A 13,721-nucleotide genomic window follows, 5' to 3' on the forward strand; every position below is an offset into this window, starting at 1 on the left:
CATCTCCCCCGCTAACAGGGTGGCAAGCACAATTAGGAAGCCCCTACAAAGATCATTGACCTGGTGAGCATTGTGATGATATGGGTAGACTCAAAAACCACATACAGGCCCAAAGGCGGAGCGCTGACACCACCGTTTAGACTATGGCAGTGATGTGCAGTATATTTGAAGAAAAGTTTCCACAAATCATCCTCGCGTCTCATATTCATGATATTAACACAGTGCAAAAATAGAATAAACACAGTACAAAGGATTAAAGAGTATACACTGATGACTGACTGAGCAATCAGCGTGCAACACATTGGGGACAGAAGTTAGTAGGAATTGAAATAATGTTTGCCAGAAGAGATGCAATAACTCTGCTTCTGAAACCATTAAATAGCAATGAGGGAAGAATAGAGCAGCTAATCATGGTCAAGAAGTGACCCCAGAGTCTTCCTACAAATGGTGTTTCAAGGATTTGTGTCTGTGGAAAAAGGCAGTTTTACAGTATAATAGAAGCACTAGACACAAGTTGGTCATTGAAGGAGTAGTGGTAAAACAGTGATCAAACAGTCTCAAAGAAAGTCAACACAATCTCAGGTTTAACAACTGGAGCACAGGTATAATTTGGAATGCAATATGTCGGCATCAGGGGTACAAAAAACCCCAATGTAGCCGTGGGACTACATGCACCAAACCAGTAGATGAGTCAGTCCTGCAACTAAATTGGAGAAGATCAATTTATAGATGTGGCCATCAAACACTTGGATTCATAAATTTGGTAAGGCTCTGTAAACTCTCAGTTTCAGCAGGGCCACGATGGCTGTCACCTCCAGATGGATTCAATTTTAATTTTCGAAACTCCTTCTCTGATAGAGGAAGAACCAATTTGACTCCACATAATAGATCACTCCCATGATCAATTTGATCATTGACTGGTATTATCTGCCTCAGGAACAAATTAAGTCATCTGTTTTAAAGTCAACTCAGCTGATATCCAGGGATTCCCTCCTTAATCTCTATCATCAGCAAAGTCTTAAACCACAGGAGAAGTCAATCAGCAGCATTAGTTCTTGTGATGCAGTCAGTAGTGTCCATATTTCTGAGCCAGCGAAGCGTGGGCTCAAATCCCATCTGCTCTAGAAATGTGTCATAAGATGTCTGAACAGGTTGATTTAAAATATCTTGAGTGTGAGCACAAAAGCAAAAACAAATCTTTTACATATTTAAATTGTGAACAAATTTCTCAGCAGATCAGGCAGTGTCCCTGGATACAGGGTCAGAGTTAATATTACAGGAGAGATCACAGACTAAAGGGTAGAGTCTTCTGCTTTCATTGATGGTTAGTTTGGGGGTGAATTGGGTGGGCTTACAGTGTTTTGCTGCCTCCCGGCTTCTGCATTGCCATTTCTGTATAAGAAGAGTCATGGTTGACTTACCCATTACCACCATTACCACCAATCAAGGCCCTCAAGTGGCCATTTGTTAACACTCACAGTCCCCATCTCATAGTCACTGGTGTAACCTCAGCTTCAGCTGGCCCAATGGAGTGCAATGTCCATATGGACAGCATGTCACCTCCATGGGTCAGTCTCCCTAAATCAAAGGCACTTAGTACCTGACTAAGGGATTCAAAGTCAGGAAGGAAGTATAGCTGAGAACCAACTCTGTGCCTTTACAGCTGAACACCTAAGTCTCTCTCTATCTGCGAACCCCACCCCACAAGACTCCCACTGCTTCCAGCCCACATTACTTAATTGTGATCGGGGTCACTCTATAATCCTGGGTCTGGTTTGCCTAATCTTCTGGCAGCAGCCATGGTCTCCCCATTGGCACTGCTCAACAGAAGAGGTCTGATTGATTCGAGCTTTAGGTACATTTCAGCCCTGGGGTCTTGATTCCAAGAAAAGACCCACAGGCAGTCTTGTCAATACTTGATTGCCTTGGGGGTTCAGTGAGGCTTCCTAAAACAAAGCAGCGCACATCTCCCTTTGGTTCTCCATCAGGCTGATAAGCCCTTGAACACCTCAACTAGGTTCTGTCCAATAAAGGCCTCTCACTCTCAGCAGAGATATTGGCAGTCCTGCTGAGTATTTCTGTTTTATTTTCAAGTGGGGATAGTTGCCTTGAGCCAAGAAACATATCTGAAACATAGAACTAAATTTTACGGAGGAGGCCATTTCGCCGATAATGCCTGTGTCTGTTCTCTCTCAGTGTTGGTCTTTCTAAACCTAATACCCTGCTTTCTCCATATATGTCCATATCACACTCTGCTAAAAATATCAATTCATTTTCTCCTTTCAAGATGCAATAATCTGTGACTGAACTGTTCTCATTGTAAAACAATTTATTTAAATCTTCCTTCTCACTTGCTTAGTCACATTTTTAAATTGATGACTCCTCCAGACTGAGTTTCCAAACAGGTGAATATTCTTTTTCTGAGGATTCATCTTACCTTCCCTGACCCAGTAGAATATTTGTAATTTTTCGTTACTACAATAGCTTCCTATGTCTGATATCATTCTAATGAATGTATGATTCTCTGATGCTTATATGACAAATCTATAATATGTCCAGCACTGCATGAATCGTTCCAAACACCTGTCATTGCCACTCGCAAATTCATCATTAGCTCTGTTGGTTTGATGAATGATTTGTGGTGCAGAGTGACACTACAAGTCTGGGTTCAATTCCCATAGAACAGACTCACTTAACCCTACCAGGATGCTCACATCATGCCTGCCTTTCCATTTCCTTCCATTGCCTTATCGGAGAGAATATGATGGCACTTACATTGGCAAAGTGAAGAAGGTGTTGGGCTTTCCTCCTGATGGTTAAGACAGTTCTAACCTTAGTGGCAATGTCAGAGTGGGCTGGCATGACTTGGTGTCATGGTTTCCATGCTGGTTCTGGGAAAAGAGGAAATCTTGTAGCTGCATCACCCCATCCAGCCTGAATACCAGGTTCCTGCCCACCAATATCGTCCTTTCTGCCATTTCTTGGGGAAAATGTGAGGACGGATGCAGGGTATGTGAGTATTTATCCCGATGTTTAATTTGATTTGAAAGATGGCACCAGTATCAGGTTTATGATTAGATTAGATTCCCTACAGTGTGGAAACAGGCCCTTCGGTCCAATCAGTCCACACTGACCCGCCGAAGAGTAACCCACCCAGACCCATCTCCCTCTGATTAAGACACCTAACACTACGGGCAACTTACCGTGGCCAATTCACCTGACCTGCACAACTTTGTGACTGTGGGAGGAAACCGGAGCAAACCCACGCAGACACGGGGAGAATGTGCAAACTCCACACAAACAAGCGCCCAAGGCTGGAATCGAACCTGGGACCCTGGTGCTGTGAGGCAGCAGTGCTAACCACCGTGTCACCCATTTATCTTGGCAGTAGTGAATTGGCTGGCAAGGTGGAGCCGAAATTAGGTGTGAGAGGTGAGGTAAATAGCCAATGTGGCAAATTTGATAAGGTAAAATCAGAAATCCACTAGGCCTCGTGACAAAAACTCCCCCTAATAACTTGATTAGAAAAACACAAAAGCACCATTCAGCTCCATAGTCCCTATTCCCATTCATTGGCCAAACAACTGAAGGAGAATTCAACTCCAACAAGCAGGAGCGCAATGTGGTGTCACTGTACTTTGATCTTGAATTGTATAGGCAGATGTGAAATTCTATCCTGCAGTTACTTTGTGGATTCTTGTTTCCTGAGTCATTAATTATGTCCTGTGAGAAATAAATGTGTAAAAGACTTTAGTATTTAAACATGATGAGAATAAAGTAAAGATGAGAACTCTTTTGACTACGACTTCAGCAGACCTGATTTTAACTCTGTTTAAGGACATGAGCTGGGATTTTCCCATTGTTTTCTAAGCAAGGGGTGGTTGTTAGCTGGCACTAAACACAGTGCCCTTACTGGAGAGACAACTCTCTGTATGCTACATCTTTCAGCCCACTTAATAACAGACAGGCTTTGCACTATCAACTTTCTCGTCCTGTCAGGCACTGCATTGGTATATCAGGTAGTTGAAAGTTGCTGGCTAGGCAATGGCTGCCAGCTGACCATGAGGTGGGTGTAGTGGGGAGAGATGTGTACGAGGACCAGAGGCTAGGGTAGGGATAGTTTTTTTTTTAGACATCACCCTTTGGCCCCCGTCTATGCCTCCAACTGGGACAATTATAGACATCCACCCCCAACAGGCAGGTTGTCATGGTTTCCTACAGAAAGTTAACCATTGTTCTCATCAATCAAGGAGGCAGATGATCAAGGAGTTGAAAAGTTGAGGCCCTTAAATGACTTCAATTGATCACATGAAGGCTTAATTGTTGGTGAGTCATGACAGTCTCCAATGGATTTAATTAAGAGGTAAAGGTGAATTTCTCTCCAAAGCCAACTTACTCAATTATTTCCCCTTCTTTCCACTTCTCTTGCCAATCCCAAGAACATAACATTTCCATGCTTGGACATTGAATAAGTTCAAGGCGGCCCAAACATGTCAGTAAGTTGGGCACAAAGTGACAGAGCAGAATCTGCATCTCGATTTCCTCTGAATTCTCAATGACAACTATCAGGTAGGAGGCACTCATCAGGAGAGGTGGTGGCATGGTGCTAACATCACTGGACTAGTAATCCACATGCCCAGAGGTAGATGATGGAATTTATAATCAATTAATAAATCAAGAATACAAGTTACCTAAAAACTACCATTGATTACTATGAAAGCTCATTTGATTCACCAATTCACTGTAAGTAGGGAAACCTGCCATCCTTACTTGGTCTCCATGTGACTCCAGACCCACAGGATTTTTGTTGATTCCAAAATGGCCCTAGCAAGCCATTCAGCTTGAGGGGCAGTTAGGGAGAGGCAACAAATGCTAGCCTGGCTAGTCAGGTACATAGCCCATGTGAAAGAATAAAGGAAAGCTAATGTCTAACACTGTACAAAACAGCTCCCAATAATATGTTCCAGTCTGGTTCACACATCAATCCTCTTTCATCTTCCCATTCTGCACTCAATTGCAGAACTAGTTATATAGTATCATCTACCATCCGTTGACTTATCTCTCCTTTAGTGTATGCTACCTGTGAGATCAAGAATTAGAGAAAGCTGAAAGATAGAATGACGTACATTGAGCTAAAAGTTGTTGTTACAATAATGGTCAGTTCCACTGTCCTCTCTGTCCATGTGAAAATGGTGCACCAAATTCAGCCAAGGAGCAGATGCATGGTTAGACACCGTTTTTATAAAGTTGCTGTCTAGAGTTGCATCATTCCTCTGTTGGTATCATGGAAGTAGCAGCATATCATCTGCTTTTGTCATTCAATAGCATTGAATGTCTTCAGTTGTATTGACAAGATAGCTATGGAATAAATTTGCCATTGAAACTTAGGGCTTGAATGGCATAAGGGACTTGTCTTGGAACAATTTAATGCCTATGTAAATTAAACTAGGTTTGGACTCAGAAGAAGCTGTCAGAGATTCTATATACAAGTTTCTGTGAGACCCACATCGTAAGAAATTTTGACAGTAAAGTGACATCAACAGCTCTGGAAACGGTTAAAGACACATACAAAACAAAGAAAGGAGGACATTGTCTTTCCCACTAGGCTTCCCACTGTTTATACATCTACTGTACAGCATGGTAGCCAGTGCAAGGAACAAGCGAGAGTCAAATGCTGTGCCCATACTCTCACTATCATGAAAAATTATCCACCCAAGTGGAGTCAACAGGAAAGGCTGTTATTCGAGCTGTGTGTGAGCAATCTGCCTCAGTGAAATTTTCAATGAGGATCTTCAGGCACATTTTGGCTTCCACAAGGCATAGAGTACCCATGAAGCTAACTATAACCTTCAAACTGAACCATTCGAATCAATTCAGTCAGGTACCGGCATCATGGGCCTCAACACGCAGAGAACTGCCAGAGTCTGTATTCAGCAGGTCATGAATAACACATTATATATGGGCTCTGGTCTCACTCTTTTGCTAAATCTCTTGGATGGCAAATACATGGGGTGGTACTGTGATTCAGTGGTTGCACTGCTGCCTCTCAGCACCAGGGACCCAGGTTCGAGTCCAGCCTTGGATGACTGTCTGTGTGGAGTTTGCACATTCTCCCTGTGTCTGCATGGATTTCCTCCAGGTGCTCTGGTTTCCTCCCACAGCCTAAAGATTTGCAGGTTAGGTGAATTAGCCAGGCTAAATTGCCCATAGTGTTCAGGGATGGAGAGGTTAGGTGTACTAGTCAGTGGTAAATGTAGGGCAGAGGAATGGGTCTGAGTCAAATTAAGCAAAGGGTCAGCGTGATCTTGTTGGGCCAAAAAGCCTGTTCTACACTGTAGGGATTCTATGATTTCACTGGATTCTCCAAAGTGCCATCAACAAAACCTATACCCAATTGCTTGTCAGATTCATCAGCAAGAAAAGGAGCCACTCATTAGCAATGCCCATAATGCAGATCATAAATTGCAATTCACTGGTAAACTGCTGATATTGCTTTTGTTATATGTCTCAAATCCGTGTGATGCCTTCATCAGAGTATGGCAAGATCTTAGATGACATTGTGGCTGATACCACCAAATAAGACCAGTAGTGCAATACAGAAAGTGTACAACCACGCATCCGAAACTACTCATGTCAAGTGGAGCCGAAGACAATTGGGATGATGGTGTTATCATTGCAGGACAGATCAAGAAATACTTTGTCATATGTGTTCAGCAAGATCATAAGCATTGTGGTGGCTGTAAGGATGCTGTGTACATTGCACAAAATTACCCTTGACAAAGGATTGTCCCATAATTAACCAAAGCAATTATAGAAATAAACAGTGTGTGAGTTACATAGTTTAGTGCCCCTCTCACCAACCAATCATAAGAAAGCCAAAAGGCAAGATGATGGGATAACCATTAGTGACTCAGTTATTTGGACAGTGATGCAAGTGACAATAGACTGCCTCTTCACCTCTTGTCCAGGAAACCACATGAAAAATGTTGGAAGATTGACAGGGCAAAACTTTAAATAAAAATTGGGGAAAACGGTCTTTTTTACTTTGCATAGAGTTGTAACAGTAAAATAAAATTCAAAGTTATTCCAAATAATGTTTGACTGGATGATTTAAATATATGAAGAACACCAACAGCAATAATTATAGTCCTATCATCGGAGAACAATTAGCAGCAATAATAAATACTTACAGAAGACCTTTGCTTTTTAAACATTGTTCATGCACTGCTTTGTTCCAAGAAAACTTTTAAGAATTCTTGACCATTAAACAATATTAATGCAGTTAAAATAATTTGAACACATTTTACTCAGGTTTCTGTAACATTCCTAACCAGACTGCTCAGTGTACATCCACTACTTCATATCAACTAGTCAGGCTTTCTGTTGGACATCTTCTGATACTCTATTCAGGTGCTCTGCAATGGGTATTGCACTAACTCCATTACACATTTCCCGTATATCTTATGTTGCAAAATATCTTTTAAGCAAAGTGATTTGGCATTGCTCTGTCCCAGTGAATTTTAATTCACGATTTCTACTGTCAGTTACGATTTTGTGCGAAGCTGTGATAATTTAATAGTGGGCTATGAAACATCCCATGATTCATGAAGAAGATTGACCTGAGAGTTGGCATGAACCTGATAGTCACAAAATGCTAATTCCCAAAAATAATTACAGAACGTACAAGTGTTTAGCAATTATTAGCTGTTAGTTATTTTTAAAGCATGACACCAGTAGCATGATGACTGGTGACTCAGAAGCTGACCCAAATTCAGTGAAGTCAAAGAAACTGGTTAAAACAGTGACTTTCATCGTAAAGAAAACTCTAAAATTTTGGAAAATGTAAAATGAAGGATAAACACCTATGTATATCTGTGTTGTAAGAAGAAATCCACCCCATTTCAAGAACAGAATTTCTTTTGTCTACTACTTCTGCTGATGCCAAAGCAAGCTATCCTCAATTTTTCCCTTAAGGAAGATGAGCTGCTGTAGAGTTGAAATGGACTCTGGAAGCTATTCAGAATAATTAGGTGAGGTCCCAGAACTTTATTTTGTGGACCAGATTTGGACCTTTCTATTCAGGCTCACTTGGCTACCCCCAACAAGTTTCACTCAACTGCTGTCTAGAAATCTCAGGCATTCCAAGCATAATGCTATATTTTGCTGAAAACATTTTATGTGAGGAACACAGTGCAGAAATTCTAGGAATGTGTTCACATACTGCAGAAATCATAATAATGTATTCCTTGAAATAATCTGCCTGCACATGGATCTGCAACAAAGAATAGACGATTCCCATCAAAAGAATGATCAGATAGTGCAGAGAGTACAGAAGCTATCTAACTGACTTGAGGAGAGTGGGGTGGGGCAAATGGAATTACAACATGTTGTTGTAATCAGAAGGCTTCAGGCCCCCAAACATTTTGAATCCACATGGCCCTATTTGATCCAAACAAATTTCATCATTGCTTAGCTGCACAAATCAGAAAAAAAAGCGATTGGCTGATCCACACAACAGAAGTCATAGTTTGAAGTTTTGATAATTTGATGTTTTATTTTGAAGGCAAAGGTGACAGTAACTCATGAGTATCGTTTGCTGCTGAATATCATTAGTGACATAGCAATGTTTTCTGTCTTTTACAGCCATGTAGAAGTGACATAACAATGTTAGTATGTCTGCTCTGATATGTACATCTGTCCTAATATGTACGTCTGCTCTAATATGTATGCCTGCTCTAATATGTATACCAATTACATTTACTGCAGCATTCGGTAAATGCTCAGCTTTGGTGTATCCTGTCTTCAATGCTTCAAGTAAAAGTAAGTTTGAAATTAGTTACTGTAATGTGAAGCATTCAAATAAAATTTCCTCTATAACTGTAGTAATAAATTTAAATAATTGAAGTAAAAATTGTGACAAAATAATTTAATATGAAATTGCTGATGGGTCTGTTGTAAGTACCCCAAGAATAATTAAAAGCCTTATATAATTGATTGACTGTGTTGCAGTGTAGATATCTCACAGCTTTGTGCAGCCTTAAAGCTCAGTTCTGAAAACTCTCTTGTGGGTCCGTCCTGAATTTTGTTTTGTGATTCTTCAGATCTTCCAGAGAACTAAACAAAAAGGTCAATAGAATTAACAACTGTCATGAATGAAATTGCACTGCAGGACTAATAGTGAATAGGGCAACTGGTGTGAATTTTGTATGAGGAGATAATTCAAATTTTTAAAATATATTTCTATGCATTCTTCCTCTGAATGACTTTCGTAAGTATGATAAATAGAGAGATAAAATGACAAAGGACTATTAATTCAGTGAATGAATAAAACAGTGACAAATGTGACTGCAAATTTCTGTTGTATTGAAGGCATGGGCAATGATGTGAAAGTTGGGAGACAATGGAAAAATCAGCTTCCTGATGTCAGGAAGATATGTCAGAATTTTAACCAAAGGTTTAAATGGTGCTGTTGAGCAGTGACTACCTTACTTCCATGCAATGGTTTCTCATTCTTAGTTAACTTTATTTCTGTGCAGCTCCCAATTCTACTCACCTTCCCTGAGAACCACATTCTTGATATAAAGGTCAGAATTGTTACATGGCAGGAGCAGCTTGCTGTTGGTTTTTTAGACCTTCATCTAGCTCCACCTTCGCCATCAATTCCCTGCATACACATTGGCCACTGTCCTCTGCCACACTTCATCCACATTAGTGAGCATCACCAAACCACCAGCCTCACCGCGTCGTCTTGGCTGCTTTTGGACCAGCTTGTACGCCACTTACCAAAAAACTTATTCAGAATAAGGAGATGTTAGCACTGGCATCAATGGGAGAGTAATTACAGTGCAATGCTACACACTCAGTTGGTTCCCTGTCTGAGTCTCCGCATCCCCCCTATGAATAGTCACCCTCTTCTCCACAACTAGAGTCTTTTTTCACTCATACAGGGTGAGGAGACTATTATTTATCATCTGATGGCAGTTTTGACCCATTTATTCCCAAAGGGAGGGATTGAATATGATGGGATGGATGGGAGATGCATTAGTGGAGCAGGAGGGGTAGTGAGGCATCCCCAATGAAGGAGTAGGAAATGCAGAAAATAGGATGTGTTTGTAATCTGGAAGGATAAGGTGGGTGGGATCCTTTGAGTGGATATATCCCACACAATCGTGACAGCTCTAGTCCATGACCCTTGGTGAGAGATGTGCACTGTCACAGATAGAATGAATAGGAGTGACCCAGTGAGTGAGGTAGATGAGAAAAAAAATGGTGGTTTTATTCTTGCAGAGTGCAGAAGTATGGTGCATCAGTGCAGTAGGGATTGCAGTGCAGTGCAATCTCGTTGTCATTGTTCATGAGTAACAGAAAACTAGCAGATAATAAAGAAATTGAAAGGAATATTGGTTTTTATACCTAAAGGAATAGAATATAAAGGTAAGAAAGTATTGTTGCAATTATACAAGGCATTGGTGGGCCCACACTTGGAGTATTGTGCACAGTTTTGGTCCCCTCATTTGAGGAAAGATATAGTGGCATTGGAAGCAGTTCAGAGGAGGTTCACTAGATTGATCCCTGAGATGAGGGGGTTTGTCGTACGAAGAGTGACTGAACAGTTTCGGCCTAGACTCTGTGGAATTTAGAAGAATGAGGGGTGATGAAATTGAGGTATTCAAATTGATAAAAGGTTTGAATAAAACAGATGTGCTTCCTCTTGTGGGGCATTTTAGGGTGAGAAGTCATAATCTTAGGATAAGGTGTAGCAAATTTAAAACAGAGTTGAGGAGCAACTACTTCTCCCAAAGCGTTATGAATCTGTGGAATTCGCTACCCAAAAGTGGTGGGTGCTGGGACAATGAGCGAATTTAAGGAGAAGTTAAACAGATGTTTAGTTGATCATGGGTTGAAGGGTTATGGGGAGAAGGAAGGAAAATAGAGGTGAGGAGCATATCAGCCAAGATTGAATGTCAGAGCAGATTCGATGGGCCGAATGGCCTAACTCAGCTCCTACATCTGATGAATCTATGAAGTCCATTAACATTTTTTGTGCACTGTTCAGCGTTTCTTTTAAGCCGGGGCATCATGCTGACCTGGGCCACTATCTCTGTCCATACAGGTGGTGTCTGGTGACATAGCCTCCTTTGGTGTTATGGGGGGAGGGAGGAATGGGGAAGAAAAGCTCTTTGCTTCTTTCAACCATCCCATCTGTGAGCACCTCCAGGTCCCTGCCAGCAAATCTATGCTGTGTTTCTGGGCCGTGTCAATCAGGAGGAGAGTGTAGGTCCAGAATGTGAATAGTCATTCCTGGTTCACAGCACCTGAAGTGCTGTTGGAGCTAAGGTTTGAGTACGACACCAGCAAAAGTCACATCCGTGGTGAGTATTTCTGGCTGCACAATTGTATAAACTGGGTGCATAGATGCCAACTGCAGTAGTTAGTGAATGCACTTAAGAGCAGACAACTGTGTAAGAAAAGTAAAGTGGGCCATGATGGACCACCACCATGAACCCCTCCTAACTATTTACCTTGTCAGAAAATGGGCAAATTCAGCTCTCTGTTTCAATGTTGTCAAACATTTTAGACAAAAGGTATAAAACAGGGTCCTTTCTAAGTAATGAAATTAGAAACAAGGTAAATCCAAAGAGACTTAGGGGTCTAGGTACAATGATCATGAAATGTCATGAACGGAAAGTAATCAAAAGGGCTAATAGAAAGCTAATCTGATCTCTAGCAGAATAGATTACAAAATGATTAAAGCTGTGCTTTATCTATACAAAGCTCTGGTTAGACCGCATCTCTTGTTCTGTTTGCTGTTCAGGGCACCACACCTTAGAAAAGATCTATTGATATGGATAGAATGCTGCATTGATTAACCAGAATAATACCTGGACTCCATGGGGCAGCATGGTGGCTCAGTGGTTAGCACTGCTGCCTCACAGCACCAAAGTTAGACTATGTATTTAATAGCATTTCCAGAGTTATAATTTTGCCTAATTTTATCAAAACCATCCCTAGTCTCCAACTGAGAAATTCAGAAGGTATCAACTGTAAGGGAATTGCACAGTGAAATATTAAATTCCTGGAAAATTCCTTTGGTGGCTGCCATGAAGGAGGATTCCAGCGGATTTCCATGTGCAGTTCTCACCTTCACTCGAGTAAACACTATCTGACCAACAGAAAATTAAAGTCATACTTTCTATTTATTACACTGTGACACTGTGTCACTGTAAAATTCCTACACCAAAGGGAATGTTCTACTCAAATGATGCTGGATAATATTCAGTATCAAGATGTTAGTAGACTGAGTGTTCTCAGTTTTCTAACCTATATATTTATATAAAGAAAGCAAATCGGTTCAGGTGGTGAACCATGCCAAAATATTTTGTCACATTTAAATAACTACAGTTCCCTAAAACAACAAATCATATATCTCCACGCTTCACAGGTTTAAACTAAAACACAAAAATTGTCACTTTCCAGGAAAATCAATAGTTTTAATCATTTGCTTGTGTCATGCAGGCAATGTTCACAGAGCAAATACTTATTGTCCACTTCAGATTGTTGTTAGTGAGTATTCTGCTTCATCTGGCGCACTCTCCATCCAATTGAAATGGTAGCGGAGGCCCAAATCCAGATTTCCTGCTCCTGGTCCACACTACTTTCATAGAGTGTCGAATGACGTTGGGGTGTGATTTGCACATCCATGATTCATGGAGTAAGCGGCACATGTTAAAATGCAACTGTCTTCAGTCAGATTTGGGAATACCGGTTCAAGTGTTCTCACATACCTGTTGTTGTTGTCCTTATAGGTACACAAATCATATGTTTGGAAGATGCTTTTCGAGGAGCTTGGCAAGATGCAACAATGTATCTTGTAGATGGCACACAATACAATCCTAAAGTATTGGCAGACGACATAATCCAATGTTTTAGGTAACTGATGTATGCAAATCAGGTGGACTTTGTCCTAGGTTGTGTTGAGCTTTTTGTTAGAATTTCATTCATCCAGTGGAGATTATTCCACTCAAGTCCAGAATTTTGTCTTATAAATGATGGACAGGCTTTGGAATGTCAGGAGATGTATTACTCTCCCTAAAATGAGCAAACTCTATTCTATTCTTGTGGCCGTAACATTTACAACTGTTTCAATTACTTTTCTGGTCAATGGTCATTCACGGGATGCCATTGGCAAAACATTTGGTGATAGAAATGCCATTAAGTGGCATGGGGATGATTCGAGTCTTTCTTGTTCAGATAGTACTTTTGTGGTAAGCATGTTCACCTGACACATATATCAGCCCAAGCCTGAATATTATCCAAGTCTTGCTATATGTGGTCCTGGGTTAGCGCATTACCAGTTGAGGTGCAAATAAAACTGTACTGTGCAACTATCAGTGAAACCGCCACCTCAGGCTTTGTAATGGAGGGAAAGTCTTTGACGTAACACATAGAATTGATTGGGCTGAGGACATTACTCTAAGAATCTCCTGTAGCAGTATCCTAGAACTGCCGGTAACTGGCCAACAGCAACCACAACCATATTCTGTGGTGCCCACTGTGGCTCCAACCAGTAGAGAATTTTCCCTGAATTTCCACTGACTTAAATTTTGCTCTGAATCCTTGGTGTCACACTTGCTCAAATGATATTTTAACAGCAATTAACATCATCCTCATCTCACTTTGTGAATTCTGCTCTTTCGTCATATTTGGACCTAGTCCATCAT

This window comes from Chiloscyllium punctatum, chromosome 11 (assembly GCF_047496795.1).
Source record: "Chiloscyllium punctatum isolate Juve2018m chromosome 11, sChiPun1.3, whole genome shotgun sequence".
Lineage (NCBI taxonomy): Eukaryota > Metazoa > Chordata > Chondrichthyes > Orectolobiformes > Hemiscylliidae > Chiloscyllium > Chiloscyllium punctatum.